Raw genomic sequence first — 17773 nt, forward strand, 5'->3', positions numbered from 1 at the left:
CATATAATTCTGCCTTCTGGACAGAATTATAAAGGTTTTGTTCCACCTTACTCAATTCTTCCGATTTATAACCTGCTTTCCCTGATTTATTTGCATCAGTATAAAATGTCCGGGCTCCAGTTATTGGAGCATCACGTACAATTCTAGGAAGAATCCAAGAAGTTCTCTTTATGAGGTTAAGTCTATCACTTTTGGGATAGTTGCTGTTAATTTCTCCCAGAAAATTCGCACAAACTCTTTGCCATGGTTCATTATCTTCCCATAACTTTCTTATTTCCTCAGTAGTAAAAGGTACTATAATTTCTGCTGGGTCTATACCTGCTAGTTGACAAAGTCTCAATTTACCTTTTATAATTAATTCAGAGACCTTTTCTACATAAGTTTTTAATTTTTTACTTGGTTTATGAGGTATAAATATCCACTCTAAAATAATATCTTCCCTCTGCATTAAAATCCCTGTAGGAGAAATTCTGGAAGGCAGTACAACTAGGATGGAACTAAGATTTGGGTTCACCCCATCCACATGTGCCTCCTGTAATTTTTCCTCAATCATTGTCGGTTCCTTTTCTGCTTCAACTGTCAATTTTCTGGGACTATTCAAATCTTTATCACCATCTAAGGTTTTGTTTAAATGAACTATTAAATCAGGTGTTATCCCAACAGCTAGTCATAGACTGGAAATGTCTCCAAACAATCTTTGGAAGTCATTAAGAGTCTGTAACCGGTCTCTCCTAATTTGTGCCTTTTGTGTTCGAATTATCTCGAACCCTATTCTGTAACCTAGGTAATTAATAGAATCTCCTCTTTGAATCTTTTCAGGGGCAATTTGTAATACCCACATAGGCAAGACTTTCTTTACTTCTTCAAACATACTTTCCAAAGTATCTTTATTTGAATCAGAAGATAAAATGTCATCCAGGTAATGATAAATTATGAACTTGGGAACTTGCTTACGAATTATTTCCAATGGCTTATTAACAAAATATTGGCACAATGTGGGATTATTGAGCATCCCCTGTGGGAGGATAATCCATTGATATCTCCTAGTATGCTGAGAATTATTATAAGTAGGCACTGTGAAGGCAAATTGTTCTCTATCCTTTTCTTGCAAAGGGATAGTGAAAAAACAATCTTTCAAATCAATAACTATAAGAGGTCATCCTCTTGGTAATAGAGAAGACAAAGGAATTCCAGATTTTAGTGGACCCATAGATTGAATTACCTTGTTGACAGCTCTTATATCTGTCACCATTCTCCATTTACCAGATTTCTTTTTTACAACAAACACAGGAGAATTCCAAGGGCTGGTTGATTCTTCAATATGGTTAGCATCTAGTTGCTCTTGTACCAGTTGTTCCAAAGCCTGTAATTTATCTTAAGCTAGAGGCCACTGCTTGATCCATATTGGCTTCTCAGTTAGCCATTTTAAAGGTAGGGCTCTTGGTTGGTACCTCTAAAGGTTTGCTATTGGCTGTATGTTCTTGTACAGCCTGAATGGCTGGTGACCTTTTCCCATAATACCTCATTATATCCTTCCCAGAATTGTGAGTTCCTGGAACTACAGGAATGTTAATCTGGGTATTCCATTGCTGTAGCAGGTCACAGCCCCATAAATTTAATGCAATATTGGCTATATATGGCCTTAGTCTTCCTATTTGCCCTTCAGGCCCTATGCATTCCATCCATCTTGTGCTTTGTTTTACACGAGCTAGGGTTCCAATTCCCAGGAACTGAACATTTGCCTCTTGAAGAGGCCAATTCGGATGCCAAGATTCTGGAGTAATGATACTTACATCCGCACCTGTGTCTAATAAGCCTTCAATAAAATTGCCATTTATACAGACTCTTAGCTTTGTTCTTTGATAGTTAATAGAAGTCTGCCAAAATATATGTTTACTCTGTCCTACTGAGATTTTTGACTCATTCTCCACATGTAATTCATCATTTAGACCAGTATTACTTTTTACAGCAGACATTGGAGTTTTCAATTTTCTTGGTGAGACACATTTTCCACTGTAACAGGGCCACTTTTGGCTTGGAGGCCTGCGAGAGGCCCCTCAAGGAGTTTCCTGATGGTATCGGGTTGCCTTGTCTGTCTGTTGTTGACCTGCATTCGTTGGACCAATGTCGGCCTTTACTGTATCTCCTACATATACCTGAAGGCTGAGGTCTCCTATTTTTGTCATTCCCAGAGGAGATATTATTCCTAGAATTTCTTTGCCTGCAATCCCTTTTCAGATGTCCCAATTTACCACAATTAAAACACCTGGTAGTTTGATGTCTCCTCATAGCTTTGGAAATTGCTTCTCCTCCCCAGGATTCATCATTATAGCTAAACGTCTCAACATTCATTGTATGCTGTATCCATTCTTCCATAGGTGCTGATCTAGATCTTAAAGGCCCAATTATCTTTTTACACTCTGTATTTGCATTTTCAAAAGCTAGAGATTCAAGAAGTATTCATCTAGCTTCTGGGTCTGTTACCCCTATGTCCAGAGCCTTAATTAATCTTTGCACAAAGTCAGTAAAAGGTTCTCTCTGTCCCTGCCTAACCCTGGTATATGATTCGACCCTTTTTGCTGGATCTTGTATTCTATTCAAAGCATTCAAGGCTGCTTTGTGACATAAGGACAGCACTTCTTCGTCATAAAGAGCTTGGACCTGTGGATCAGCATATGCTCCTACACCAAGAATTTGATCTTGGGAAACCTCCACACCTTTTGCTCTTCCTTGCTGTTCCATATGTTTGGATTCTTCTCTGAAATAAATTCCAAACATCAAGAAGGTCCATTATCTAAAGCTGTAGACACTAGCTGAGAGAAATCATGGGGAGTAGCTCTGACATTGGAAGCCCAAGTCCTTATCATTTCCTTAAGAAATGCAGAGTGCAAGCCATAATTAATGACAGCTTGCTTAATTTCTTTTAAATCATTCATTGCTATTGGTGTCCATCTAGCTTCTTTGAATCCCTTTGAGGCTTTAGAAGTTGACCCTTTGTCAGAATAAATTACAGGGTATGTCATTAGAACCCTGGGTAAGCCAGTTCTAACAGCTGGTGTTGGGATTGTATCCTGTCCTTGTGCCTTCTTACTCTGTTCACCAGCTCCAATAATTTCTTCTTGGTGAGAGTGGGGTATTGAAGTCTCCCACTATTAGTGTGTGGGGTTTAATGTGTGATTTAAGATTTAGTAATGTTTCTTTTACATATAAGAATATCCTTGTATTTTGGGTATAGATGTTCATTATTGAGATTTCCTCTTGATGGATTTTTCTTGTGACTAATATGAAATGTCCTTCTTTGTCTCTTTTGTTTGGTTTTAGTTTGAAGTCTATTTTGTTAGATATTAGAATAGCTACACCAGCTTGTGTCTTAGGTCCATTTGATTGGAATTTTTTTTAACCCTTTATTCTGAGGTGATGTCTGTTTTTAATGTTGAGTTGCTTTCCTTACATGCAGGAAAAAAAATGGATTCTGCTTTCATATCCAATCTGTTAGCATGTGTCTTTTTATAGGTGAGTTGAGAACATTTATATTAAGTGATATTAATGACTAATGATTGCTTGTTCCTGTTATTTTAGTTTTCATAGTTGGTAATGTTATAGTAGGAGGGCACTTGTTTGTTTCCTGGCTGCTTAGCCCAGAAATAACCACACAGAAGCTTTATTAATTAAATCACTACTTGGCCATTTAACTCTAGGTTCTTAATGGCTAGCTTTTACATCTTAATTTAACCCATTTCCATTATTTTATGTTTTACAATGAGGCTCATGGCCTACCAGCAAGGTTCCAGCATGTCTGTCTCCAGTGGTGGCTCCATGGCTTCTCCTTTACTCCACCACCTTTCTCCCAACATTCAGTTTAGTCTCCCCTGCTTAGCTCTACTCTACCCTATCACAGGTCTAAGACAAAGTCTTTATTAACTAATGGTATTCACAACATACAGAGGGCCATCCCAAATCATAATGTTATTTAGTGTATTTCTCTCTTCTTTGTGATTTGCTGCTATGAGATCATCTAATATGTGTGTTTTTGTAGATGTATCTATCTTCCTTGGGTTGGAGTTTTCCTTTTAGTACTTTGTGTAGGGCTGGGTTTGTGACTAGGTATTGTTTAAGTCTAGTTCTGTCATGGAATATCATTTTGGCCATCTATAGAGACTGAAAGTTGTGCTGGGTATAGTAGCCTGGGCTGGCATCCATGATCTCTTAATGTCTGCATAATGCTTGACCAGGAACTTCTTGCTTTCATTGTTTCGATTGAGAGTTAGGTATAATGCTTATAGGTCTACCTTTATATGTTTCTTGATCTTTTTCCTTTGCAGATTTTAATAGTCTTTCTTTATTCTGTTGGTCCTCGTGGTGGAGTCAAGACCATGGTTCCATTCAAGTCGGAGGTCACTTGGAGTTCCTGGAGTTTGCTTGGTGCTCTGCAATCCTTGAGTTTGTTTGGACTTGCTCCCATGAAGGTCTCTTGTTTGGGTTTGTTCCCATGGAGGTTGCTGGCTTGGCCTATTGATATGGAGGTGGTTAACTTGGGCCTACTCCTGTGGAGGTCACTGGCTTGAACTTTCTCTAGAAGAGATTGCTGGCTTGCACCTGCTCTGGTGGAGATTGTTCCCTAGGGCCTGTGCCAGAGGAGTTTGCTGACTTAGAGCTTCCCTAGAGGAGGTAGAGACATGGTTAGGAGAGAACACAGCAACCCTATTCTGATATTCTATAGGGCAGTCTAAAAATTTTAAAAAGTGCCTATGAGATCAGTATCCTAATTTTTTTCTCATTTATCTTTTTTATGACTTTTGTTTCTTTATATACATTAACACCAAGAAGTTAGTCAGCATCACCATTCCTATTTCTAATCCCCTTCCTTACCATCACAGTGCTAGCTAGTATCATTGATTCCTCACTCATCAAATAGTTTTAACTACTAAAGTCACAAATGATGGCACATGACTTTTAAATCCATACAAAGAAGAATTGAGCTTTTTACATATTCTAGTTCAATGCTTCCTAAAATATTTAATATGAAATAATATTAAAATAGCATAGGTTGGACTGAGTACAGTATTACAGTATTTGAGTAGCAATGGGTAAAAAGTCCTTGGTTTGACCTACAGTACTGAAAAAAAAAGAATTATCATAGGTGAATCAGTTGTATGTAGTTTGCATGGAAAAGTACTCATTTAGCTAAACATTTTTCTCATTATTACTGAATTATCATGCTACATACACATTAATTCTAAGTCTGTTTATAAATATATATTCAAGAAAGAAAAAATCTACAGAATTTTACCAGGTATTATAATAATTGCCTATTTTTCTACAAATGTACAATTGGATTTGATTTTTATAATAAAATAACACTGTAACATACTCAGGGAACCAGTGATTTAAAGGAACCCCATGGAGAATCCTTCTGTAAAGTGAAAAAAAAATCTCTTGATTTATTTGCTGCATAAATCCAAATTTTCATATTGGAGTTCACCTGCTGGGAAAAAATGTTCTCCCCATTGTCTGGGTCCTCTTGGCTAGCCTTCTGTTCAATATGTGACCTTCTCACAACTCTGTGATTTACGTGGAGCTATTTAGAGAAGTAAACAAGTGGCATTGTGTGCTAAGTAGGGGTGATTAGATTGAAGGGCTGCCAGAAGCCAGCAGGACAAAAGATAAAAGGAGCTTAAGCCACTATGTAGAAGAAAATCAAAATACAATAAAGGAGGTAAAAAGCAAAAAGATTCCAAAGCACTGAGAACTGTACAGATATATATCTATGAAGGGTGAGAGGCCTAGACTTGAGATGTTCTTTATTTCCAAATTAAAGAAAATATTAGCAGGTGAGACAGGGTCAATATATCCTTCAATGGAAAGGTGAGCTCAGGTAAGCTTATAGTCTGAGCAGAGAATGAAAGCAGAGCTAGGAAATAAAAACACGTTATATGCCCAAGAATAGTTGAACAACCCAAATAAAATTTAAAACCTAGTAGTATAAAGCCTGAAACACTGGTATGTAAACACAATAAATTGGTTGACACAAATAAGATCCCACAGGCAATGTACGGCACATCATAAATTGATAATCTCGGTATGCCTGTTTGTCTGGGTTTCCTACTAATTCTAACTTATTTTCAAAACAATACTCTCAAAATTCACAAAATGAAACAGGGGAGATGGCTCAGTTAGTAAAGCTGATGACCTTAGTTCAAACCCCTAGAACCCACATAAAGCTGAATGTTGTGGAGGCACCAGGATCCCTGGAAGTTCAGTGGCCATGTAGCCTAGCCTACATAGTGTCAAATAACAATAAATTGCGTCTCAAACAAGAACACACCCAAGTTTGTCTTCTGACACCTATATGTTCACAATGATACATGCATACCTATACTTAGTAACATGAACACGCACAATCATCACACATCATACATTATACATACATATATGCATATGTGTGTTATATATGTAAACAAACAAATGGAAAATGCAACAGAATAAAATAGAAAGCCATGATTCACTTTAGCATGAATTCAATTCTACAAATTATTTTTGTGTACATTCTACCTGCCCAGAACTAAAGAGGACACAAAGAAGAATCAAACATAACCTCCCAATTTAGATGAGACAATAATCCATAAATTAAATAGTAAGTGCACAAATGACCTCAATTTGAAGAACAAGCCAAAATGCAATAGATTTCAAAGTCCCAGAAAAATCTACCAGTTATTTTTAATTAATCATAACAGTTCATCAGCAGAAGAATGCATAATTCATAGAATTTTAATTTTGTTAAATGACAAGATTATATATCAAACCAATCCATCTGAGAGACAGCTGGAGTCCAGTCTCACATTGTCAGGCATAGTCAAGATCAGGGGAATACATGAAGCAGAGAAAGGTATTAAAATAATCTGAAACACAAAAGCCAACCTATTCAACATTCAAACCCAGGGGAAAAAAGGTAGAAAACTAATACCTGGGTTAGTCAAGTATAGATCCCCCTTGAAAGGTTTCGCTGCCCCATATAATCATGGCATAGCAATAATCAAATATCTGAAGAGATACAAAGGGATTTTTTTCTCAGTAATATTCTTGTGTTACCATATATTTTACTAAGACTTAATATCAGATGAGTTCACCAAAAGAGATATATGGTTATGCTCCTTTGGTCAATCTTAGAAATTTTCCTTATGATGTAGGATTCTCCTCTGTATGCTTTGAATACTTTGGTTAATAAAGAAACTGCCTTGGTTTGATAGGGTAGAACAGAGCTAGGCAGAAAAAGCTAAACTGAATGCTGGGAGAAAGAAGAGCAGAGTCAGAAAGAAGCCATGGAGCCACTGCCAAGGACAGACATGCAGAAACTTTGCCAGTAAGCCACTGCCACGTGGCGATACACGGATTAATGAAAATAGGTTAAATTAATATGTAAGAGTTAGCCAATAATAAGTTAGAGCTAATAGGCCAAGCATTAATTTAAATAATATGGTTTTTATGTGATTGTTTCTGGGTTGAACAGCCAGGAACTAACAAGTGACCTACTACAACAAATTGGCATGAGAACGTGGCTAACTAAATTCACATAAAACATGAGAAAGCTTAAAAAGGAATCCTAGATACAAAAGAACAAAGTTAAGAATGGTTTGTTACTGGCATTTTCTTGGGTGTGTTCTGTTTGCTGAAGCATGGCTCCTTTAAGATAGATTTTACTGATTCAGTGGTAGCAGAAAAAAAATGCCTAAACTGTTTTGAAGCTGCAGCTTTCTGAGCCTTGCTGCCAGCACGTATTCAGATGAGGTCTGGCTATGGAGCATTTAAATGGGGTTTTGTGAGAAAAGGGGAGGTGATGTGGGATTCCCCTTTGTATGTTGTGAATACCATTGGCTAATAAAGAAACTGGCATGGCCTTATAAGGTAGAACAGAGCTAGGCAGAGAAAACTAAGCTGAATGCTCCGAGAAAGAAGGGCAGAATCAGGGAGAAGTCATGGAGCCCTGTTGGAGACAGATGTTGGGAACTTGACTTGGTAAGGCACAGCCATATGGCTATACACAGATTACTAGAAATGGGTTAAATTAAGAAGAGTTAGCAAATAAGAAGCTAGAGTTAACGGGTCAAGCAGTGATTTAAATAATATAATTTCTGTGTGATTGTTTTGAGGCCAAGAAGTCAGGAACTAACAGACTCTCTTCCTCACAACATCCATATTCCCCAAAACATTTTTATTTGCTTTGACTCATTTTTCCAAAGAATATTACACAACTGAGATTTTTATTTTTCTATTTATTCATTGGGAACATATTTATAAGATCATTTGTGGGTAAAGAAGTTCATTTGTTAAAACAGTGTTTTTGTCAAATGCTATTTGAGAGATGGAAATTATTCTTTTTAGTCCAAATAATCCTAAAACTAAATGAGTCAGAGAGATTATTGTGATGCTGATCTGGTACAAGAGGACTATGTGCACAAAGTTCTTCTGACTGTAGCTCCCTATTCTTCCCAAAGCCTTTGTGGCTCCTGGAAAGCATTTTAAAAAAATCAGGCAAAATGCTATCTTTCCAACTATTACAGTGTCAAAGTAAATGAATTATTTTAATAACTGGAGAAAATCCTCAGAGAAGAAACAATGAATTTAAAAAATTTGATAGTCAATTGGGTATGAAAAGTAAAACCATCATAATCTGCATTAGAAAAAAAGTAAACATAGACCAAGTTATAGTTACTATATAATTATTAAAAGAAGTTTATTAAAATTATCTCATTTTGGTGTAGCTTCAGTCAGACACGTATATCTAAAAATTTATCCACTTCTTTTAGAATCTGTCTGTAAAAGTTTATTGATAGTTAACTTGACAATAAAACCATTTTAGATATAATTTTTCAAGACATTTTTGTAAATTATATTAGCATGTAGATATCTAAAAACAATCATTGTAAATAATCTTAAAACCTATTATTATCTCTAACTCCTTCCTGATCCAATCTCTATACCATCATCTCCCTAGTCACCCACCTTTGAGACTTTCCTATTAGTTTCTAAACATAATGAGCCAAACTTGTATTTGTTGACTACTCTTGGTAGTAGGGCCCACCCTAGAATATAGTCGACCTACCAGAGAGTCATATCATTATAAGAATACTCACTATCCCTCCCCTAGCAACCAATAATGCTCTTGTAGTAGTGGGATTTTGTGCCTACCTCTCCCTCCTCCATGGTTGGATTTTGTCTAACTTTAGCTAGTGCAGGTCTTGCACACGCTATCCAAGCTTTTCTGATGAGGACTGAGGGATATGGTGATCCATGGGTTTAACAGTGCTGCCAGCTGTGTATATTTTAATATTATACCTATTTCAGAGAATAATAATATTAGGTTCTCCCATAATGACTATGATTTTATAAGATTTTGGCTACATCAATAGTGCTGGATATGAGTTCCATCTCAAGAGATAGACATTAAATCCAATCAGAAAGTAGTTTGCTACCAATGCTAGTATTTGTACACAGCTAGTAACACTGATGATTACTTTTATCTTTGAGTCGGGTGCAAAGCACCTTTCAGTACTATGAACATTGCCAGTAGGGATGAATCTTACAGGTAAGTATCATCTTGATTTCTCTGTGTTCTATAATTCAAATACACAGTGACTATAGAGGCTAGCCAATAGAATTGGCAACAGCATATTTCGGGGTGGTCTATGGGACCTCATTGGCCAACAACTCAAAAAGAAGTGACCCGTTCCTGGGAGTTGGACTTATTTGCTAGAATGTAGAATCTAGTTGGGGTATTGTCTTCCTATAATAGGATAATTTCATATAAACTCTTCATATGTGTGTATATTTTAGGAAGTGTCAACATTAGTAGATATGTATATGACTTTTTCAAAAAAAATCTCTAGTGTTAGTTATCCCTCCCACTCTTTCCTCTTCCATTTTGCCTTCTTATGCTCATATTTTTAAAATATGTCCTTAAAAATCTCTGAATTTCTTCAATATGTGTTGCCATGTCTCCAGTTTCATCTGTAATTATATTAATTTGGATTCACTCTATCTTTTTTTAGGTTAATTTGGCTAAAAATTTTTTTTTTTTGTTTTTTTTTTTTTGTTTTTTTTTTTTTATAGTAAATTTTATTAAATTATAAAAGTTTTGGCTAAAAATTTGTTAATCCTGTTAAATCATTTGAAAAACCAACTCTATTTCATTGATTGATTTGTATTTTTCTCATTTTTATTTTATCAATTTCAGCCCTGATTTTGATTATCTCATCAAATTTTGGAAATTGTTTATTCTTTTTTTGCCAACGTTGTCAAATACATCATTAAGTCATTAACTTGATATTTCTCGGGTTTTGTGATAGAGGCACTTACTGCTATAAACATCCCTGTTAAGTTCTCTCTTCCTTATGTTTGTCATATCTTAGCATACATTTTCATTTTATTCACTTCTAGGAATTTTAGAGCTTCCTTCTTAATTTTTACCTTTAATGATTATCATTCAAAAATTGTGTTTTCCACTTTCCATAAGGTTGTATAAGTTCCATAGTTTCTGTTGCTGCCAATACACAGACTTACTCCATAATTGTGAGAGAGAAGGCACTATGTTATTTTAATTTTACTGAAACTTGCTTTCTGGCCTAATATGAGATTGATTTTCGATAAAGCTTCCTGTTCTGATGAAAACAATATAGAAACAGCATTTAAAATCCCCCCATTAAAAAAAGAGTTCTGGACCAGATAGATTAAGTGCAGAATTCTATCAAACTTTCAAAAAATAATTACCACCTATACTTCTATTACTCTATAGAATAGAAAAGGAAGGAACATTTATAAATTCTATTTCCAAAAACATTAATAGCATGATACCCCCAAAAAAGCCCAACAAATCAAGAAAATTATGGCAATCTATTTGATAAGCACGTGTTGAGAAGTTCTGTTCCAGCCTCACTCCTCCCATTTCAGACCTCACCCCTTGCCAAAGGTCAGTTCCTCCCCCAGAGCGGATCAAGACCTTGCCTACAGGGTATTTGAGTCCCAGTCCATGGATCAGCTACATGATTTTTTCCCCTGCCTTTCTGATAGTCAACCAAGTGTTGCTTTGCTCTGTTTATTAAACCTGAACTTGGCTTATTACATCAGTGGAGAATACCCAAAAACTGGGATAAAATAGTTATCAACATGAACAAAAATATTCTCAACAAATTACTTTCAAACTTATTTCAAGAACACATCCAAAACATTATCCACTATGATCAAGTAATCTTTATACCAGAGATACAGGAACGCTTCAACATACATAAATCAATAAGTGTAATCCACCACATAACAAACTACAAGACAGAAATCATGTAATAATCTGATTAGAAACAAAGAACACACCTTAATGATAAAAGTTATGAAGAATCTTGGAGTAAAGGGGGCATATTTCAACATAATAAAGGCAATATACAGCAATCCTACAGCTAACAGTCTTCTAAGAAAGAAAAACTCAAAGCATTTCCACTAAAATCAGGAAGACAATGATATCCAATCTCAACGGCCTAGTTCAACATACTTGAATTTTTAGAGCAATATAACAAGTGAAATAGATAAAGGAGATTCAAACAGGAAAAGAAGTCAAAATACCTTCTATTTAGAGCACACACACACACACTCACACACACACACACACACACACACACACACACCCTAAAGATTCCACCAGAAAACTCCTAAAGCTGACAAACACATTAAAAAAAAATCAGGCTACAAAACCACGAAAAATCAACAGATTTCCCACACCCAAATGACGAACATACTGAGAAAGAAATCTCCAGCAGCTCATCAACAGAATTTGATGTGGAAGTTCTCCAATTCCAACACTAGAGAGTGAAAAGATAGTGTACAAAAATGAGTAGGAAGCTAAGAAGAAAAAGACTAAAACTTTATTTGAGTCATATAAGAATATTTGAAAAATCAAGTGACTCTTCCCTCAAACTGTAAGTGTAAAAGTCCATTGTCCTGAAAAGGAATGGCTTATTCTAATTCTGAATTTTCTTTCATCTGTCATTTTGGCATTTGGAAAAGAAATAGGTATTCTCATTCTGTTTTTCTTTGAGCACGTCTCTATGAGCTTGGGAAAGAAAATCTCAGAGGAAACATTGAGAACAAAGTAACTTACCTAAAAAATACCTGGGTCTTAGCATTGGCCTATCATTTATCTCTCTAAATTACTCTCGCATTTCTCTCTGTTTAAGTATATATGCCTTCTCTTTAGCTTTTGGAAGACCTTTGAATGTTTTTCTTCATCTTCCAGAAAAAAATATTATCTCTTGATAAAACAGAGATCCTATTTTTCACTGTATGCTATCTTAGGGTGATCCTAAAAATTTCTCCCTTGGACAGGTTTTCAATGACTTTCTAGCTATGCAACTGTGTTTTGCAGATATATATATATATATATATATATATATATATATACACTGTGTTTTGCATATATATATATATACTGTATATATACAGTGTTTTGAAACACAGAGGAAGCATTGCTTTTCTGTTTCCTAAAAACAGAGCCTCTCTGCAAAACAATGTTTGTGAAAGTATTCTCTGTCCCACCATAGAAGTTCATTGAGTTTGATATATATATCAAAGTCTAGGCTGGCCTTGAACTTGAGATCCTCCTACCTTTGCCTCCTTCATCAAATCCTACTAGCATGTGCCATCACAACCAGCAAGTGCATGTGTATTGATAAATAGAAGTTGACTTGATTAATATTTTACAATAGCCTATAATATACTAATAACACAAAGGGAATGGTTTTATTTGAACAATTTTACCAAATAGGGCTTAGTGGTGGAGCATTGACTACTGGTTTTGAGCTCTAGCATCAGAAAAAAAGATAAAAAAAATAGGGACAGTGAAATGACTTAGAAGGTAAAGAGACTTTCCATGAAGGCTGGCAGTCTGCTAGAGCCCTCATTCCCCTCTGGAATCTCTAAGTTGGTTCTCTACTGACAACCCTTCTCTCAGCATTCTTGCCCTCTCAAGAGTCTACCACAGAGACCCATTATGTGCTGTTTGTAGCACTCTAGGGCGTTGGTACACCAGAGCTGATAATTCTTCTACATTCGTTCTCCAAACTAGGTCTGAAGCCCTATGGAGCGCACAGTCAAGTTTCTCACAGTTTATCACAGCAATGAATCAGTACCAATTTCCTATTTCAGTCATTTGTCTCTTTGCTGTAACAAACTATTTGACAAAAACAACTTGAAGAAGGGTTTAATCTGGCTCACAATTTGAGGAAACAATTCATTGTGGAAGAGAAGTCGAAGCTGCAGGAGCTTGTGGCAGATGATTACATTGCATTCAAAATAAAGAAGCAGAGAACAAAGAGTTATGTTCAGCTTGCTTTCCTCTTTCTATTCAGCCTGAGACCCCATTCTACACTGCCTACATTTAGGATGAGACTTCTTACCTCGATCAATCTAACTTACATTATCCCTCACAGACATTCTCAGAGATTGTTACCACTGTACTTCTTAATGTTAACAAATTAACAATCAAGATTAACCTTTTCACCATATTAACTACATTAGCAAAGAGGTTTACAATTTGACAGATGAACCCCATTAATACTAGCTCACAATATTGGAAACTCATATTAAGATTTAGAGTGTATCGACAGAAGACCATCAGAGACTTTGAGTAAAGTGTAGTTGTGGCTTCAGTGAAGTCCTTTGAACTCCGATCCACTAGTCTTTCAAACACCCTAGTAAGAAAGCAGAATTAGATCACTCACTGCTAGCAAATAGAAGAGGAACATTTAATAATTCATTGCATTTTCAGAGCTGCAACAATGCTGATAAGTGTCACCAGGTTTATCCTGCCTTAGTACCATCTACTCCAAAGGCCTCAAGGCAAATGAGCAGTTCATCACCCAAAGGTTGCCTCCCTAAGGAGATATAAGGAGAAGCAACTAAATATTTGTGTATGTGTATATGAATGATACTTGTATTATTTTTGAATTATCTATATTTTTAAAATGCAACACCTTCTAATAAAGGGATGAATGAGCCTTTGAAAAATAACTTAAGCAAAGAGTGAACATAAACAGTGCTAGAATTATTATTAAAGGAAGCAAATATATGCAGATGGTCTGACAAATGGTAAGTAGAGGGAGGTGTTAGCAGCCTGCAGTGACTTGGAAGTCAGCAAACAAGGAAAGGGCTAATTGGAAAGGGGCCACTTCAAGGATTTACTCTGCTGGCAGGACGCCACAAAACATGACACTAACCTCAGCTTTTGTTCCTTCTGATCGCATGCACTGGGTGGGCAGACATTAGAGAATGGATACACTGTTTCTGTCCAGCTAAATCAGAAGGGACAAGGCATGAAGCTCCAGGTATGGGCTGCTAAACATTTTCCCTAAAGAGTCAGGCAGGAAAGAATTTATTCATTGCAGATCACGCAGTCTCTTTCAAAATTTCTTTGTCTTTGTAATGCAAAACTGGACAAGGATAGTAAGGCCTGAATAGATGTGATTACATTCTACAAAAACTTTATTTACAAAATCATGTTGCTAACTGAAATAGACTAGTGGGCCATAGTTTGACCACTTCTACTTCCAAAGGATTCATGTATCTGTGCCACAAAAAGAATATACAGAGTATGTGTGTGAAAAAAAGAGAAACTTGTGAAACCCAAAGTCATGCGATTATGGTTATTCTCACTGTATTACTTTGAAGAAACTATGCAATCTGTTAATGTTTCAGATTGCTTAGCTGTGAAAGGAGATGAAAACTAAAACTACATAACTCTCGTGCTAAAAGAGTGTAGTGGTATTTCATTTTTACTTTAATAAGTAAAGCTTGCCTGAAGACCAGAGAGTAAAACAGCACCACTAGTAGGCCTTATAAACCAGGCAGTGGTGACACACACCTTTAATCCCAGTAGCCTCGTTAGTTGCCATAGAAACCAGGTGGTGCGTGCCTTTAATCCCAGCCCTGAAGAGGAATATAAGATGGAAAGAGACAGCTCTCAGATATAGTCTCATTCTGAAGATTCCTGGAGGCAGTATCACCACTTTGGACTGAGGTAGAGGGAAGAGCCAGTGGTTGGCTGTTTTGCTTTTTGGATCTTCAGGTTAAACTCCAATATCTGTCTCTGGGTTTTTATTAATTGTGCTACAAAACAGTGATCTCCAAATGTTTAACCCTAAAATGAATTTGTTGATATAACATTACATGCTAGCATAAACACATACATGATAAAGATAGAGTTAATTTTTTTACAATGTGGAAAAATACTTCGATTTCTACCATTCCCACTACTGAATTGTGTAACTGACCTTGATTCTTAGTCCTATATTTTTAGAATCCTAAATTTGTACTAATAATGTTGATGAATGGTGACCTCATTATAAAAAAGATCATACATCCTACAGGTTTTTAATTTCTTCCACATATAAGTCCCACAAACTAAAAGTATCCAAGATACTATATCTATACTTTACAGTTAACATAAAAGAATATTTTTGGAAATTTCAGAAACCATGTGAAAAGAAAGATGAACTTATTTCAACGACATTGTGTGTGTGTGTGTGTGTGTGTGTGTGTGTGTGTGTGTGTGCAGGCCTATTTTCTCAGAAGTTCTTAGAGATAGGAGAACAATGCTACAAGAATTTTATTAACTATTTGAATAAGTTTGGCAAGGTCAGTGAGGATTTTGAATGACTATATCACATACCTAAGTAAGTGCTCTGTCAGATTGTTCTGAATAACTTTCAGAAATGTACTGAAATTGTCAATAGTTAAGGGTGTAGTAGGTTGTCTTGATCAATATGTAATTAATTATTGAATTAATATAAGTTAACATATTAATCTCTTCTCATAGACACTGATTCTGTATGCAATAAGAGTATATAAAGTTTACTACTTTAAATATTCTAAATACATAGCACTTTATGAATAATTGTTGATTTAATATTGTATATTGTCTAGTACTATTTCATTGTATAAAACTATAAAACTGTACTTTTGAACTAACATTTTCCCATCCCTTGTTCCTGATAAGCACCTTTTTTTTATCTAATCTTATAAATTTGATTCTTTTACAGTTCACATGGAAGGGAGGTCATGTAATAATTTTTCTTTCTTTGTCTATGATATTTCAATTAGCACAACAATCTCTTGGTTAATGCAAATGTCTACCATGCACTTCAGTCTACAAATAGAAGGTGTGGAGTTGAGATTCCCTGTTTAACCAAGGATGAATTGAGATCTATACACATTCCATATGATATTTTTGGTTTGTCTCTTTAATGTATAACATAGAAACAGACAGAAAAGGAGAGAAGGAGGTATTTCACTTGCCAAGAAAATAAAGGAAAAAAAGAGATGGCATTTCATTAGGGAAAAGCACAATTGTAATAGCATCTGTAGTCTCATTGGAGTCAAATGCAGCAAAAATCAGATCTAAACTAGAATTTGAAAAACCTACTATTATCTCATATGTTATTTTGAAAGCCTTCAAAAATGGATAATATCATGGCTAGCTGGCATCTAGGGGACAATTTCATTCAAGCCAGCTGGTTTTTCCTAACAGCACCTGCAAAATCAGACTGAATTAACTCAACGACTACCCCAAATGATTAGTATTGCCCCTGGGGACACAAACAATGCTACAGGAAGGTTTCAAATACAAAAAAATAAGAGAAAATATGATCAAGTCATCCTATTTCACTTTATTTCACCCTTTGCCAAATGAAAGGCTGTATCTTTTAGTTGGGATTTCTATCCTATATCAGAAGTAGATAGTATTATACCATACTACTGACTGTGTTTCAAATACGAAGAAAGCACATTATATATGTTGAGCATGAGTGTTGAACTGAAGGCAAAAAGGAGTTATTTATTGAAACGATATGACAAGATATGAAGAACAGACAACAACAAGGACCAAAGGGAGTATGAATCAACATGCTCAGAGTTTGTGATCCAGCAAGAATTTGTACTCTCAAAGTTAGCTAATGGATGCCATTGGAATGGCAGTGGTGCTCTATTCTTTGATATGGGCAAGTGATGTCAATACCGTGTGCAAACACAGCCATCAAACTTAATGACCACATTAAAACCTCAAGTTAACTTACACTGAAGCTTGAAAGGCCTCTCAAAATAATAGTATTCACTTTTTTCTACTACTGAGGACAAGAAAGTTTTATAAACAAAGGGAAAAAACCAAAAGATTGAGAAAGAATTAGCTGCCTTGGTTATCAAGCAGGTAAAGATTCCTTAACTATTAGTCACATCACACTGCATGTATTTGGAAGGAGGAATGTTCAAAGTCTTAAGGAAAACTGAGAGCTATAGTAATAATTTGTTTGTAATCTAACATACAAAGCCTCCCTGAAGATCAGAGTGCAGAGTTAAGTAACTAGTTAGCCGCAGAGGCAAGGCAGTGGTACACACCTTTAATCCCAGCACTCAGAGGGATCTCTGTGAGTTCAAGATCACCCCAGGCTACACTAGATTAATCCAGTCTCAAAGAGAATCATAGCCAGGTGGTGAAGGTTTACACTTTTAATTCCAGCACCAGGGAGATGGAGATAGGAAGTGATATGACTGGGTGAAGAAAAGAATCTAAGGCAGGAAGAGACAGAAGTTCAGCAGCAATCTGAGGATTCAGTCTGAACATGCAGTCTGAGATTTTGTAGAGGTAGAAGCAGTCTGAGCATTCATAGAGATAGGATCATTCCTTTTATCTGAGGATTTGGTAGAGGTAAAAAGAAATCCCTACTGGCTGACTGCTCTGCTT

This window comes from Myodes glareolus, chromosome X (assembly GCF_982192425.1).
Source record: "Myodes glareolus chromosome X, mMyoGla1.1, whole genome shotgun sequence".
In the NCBI taxonomy this organism is placed as follows: Eukaryota; Metazoa; Chordata; class Mammalia; order Rodentia; family Cricetidae; genus Myodes; species Myodes glareolus.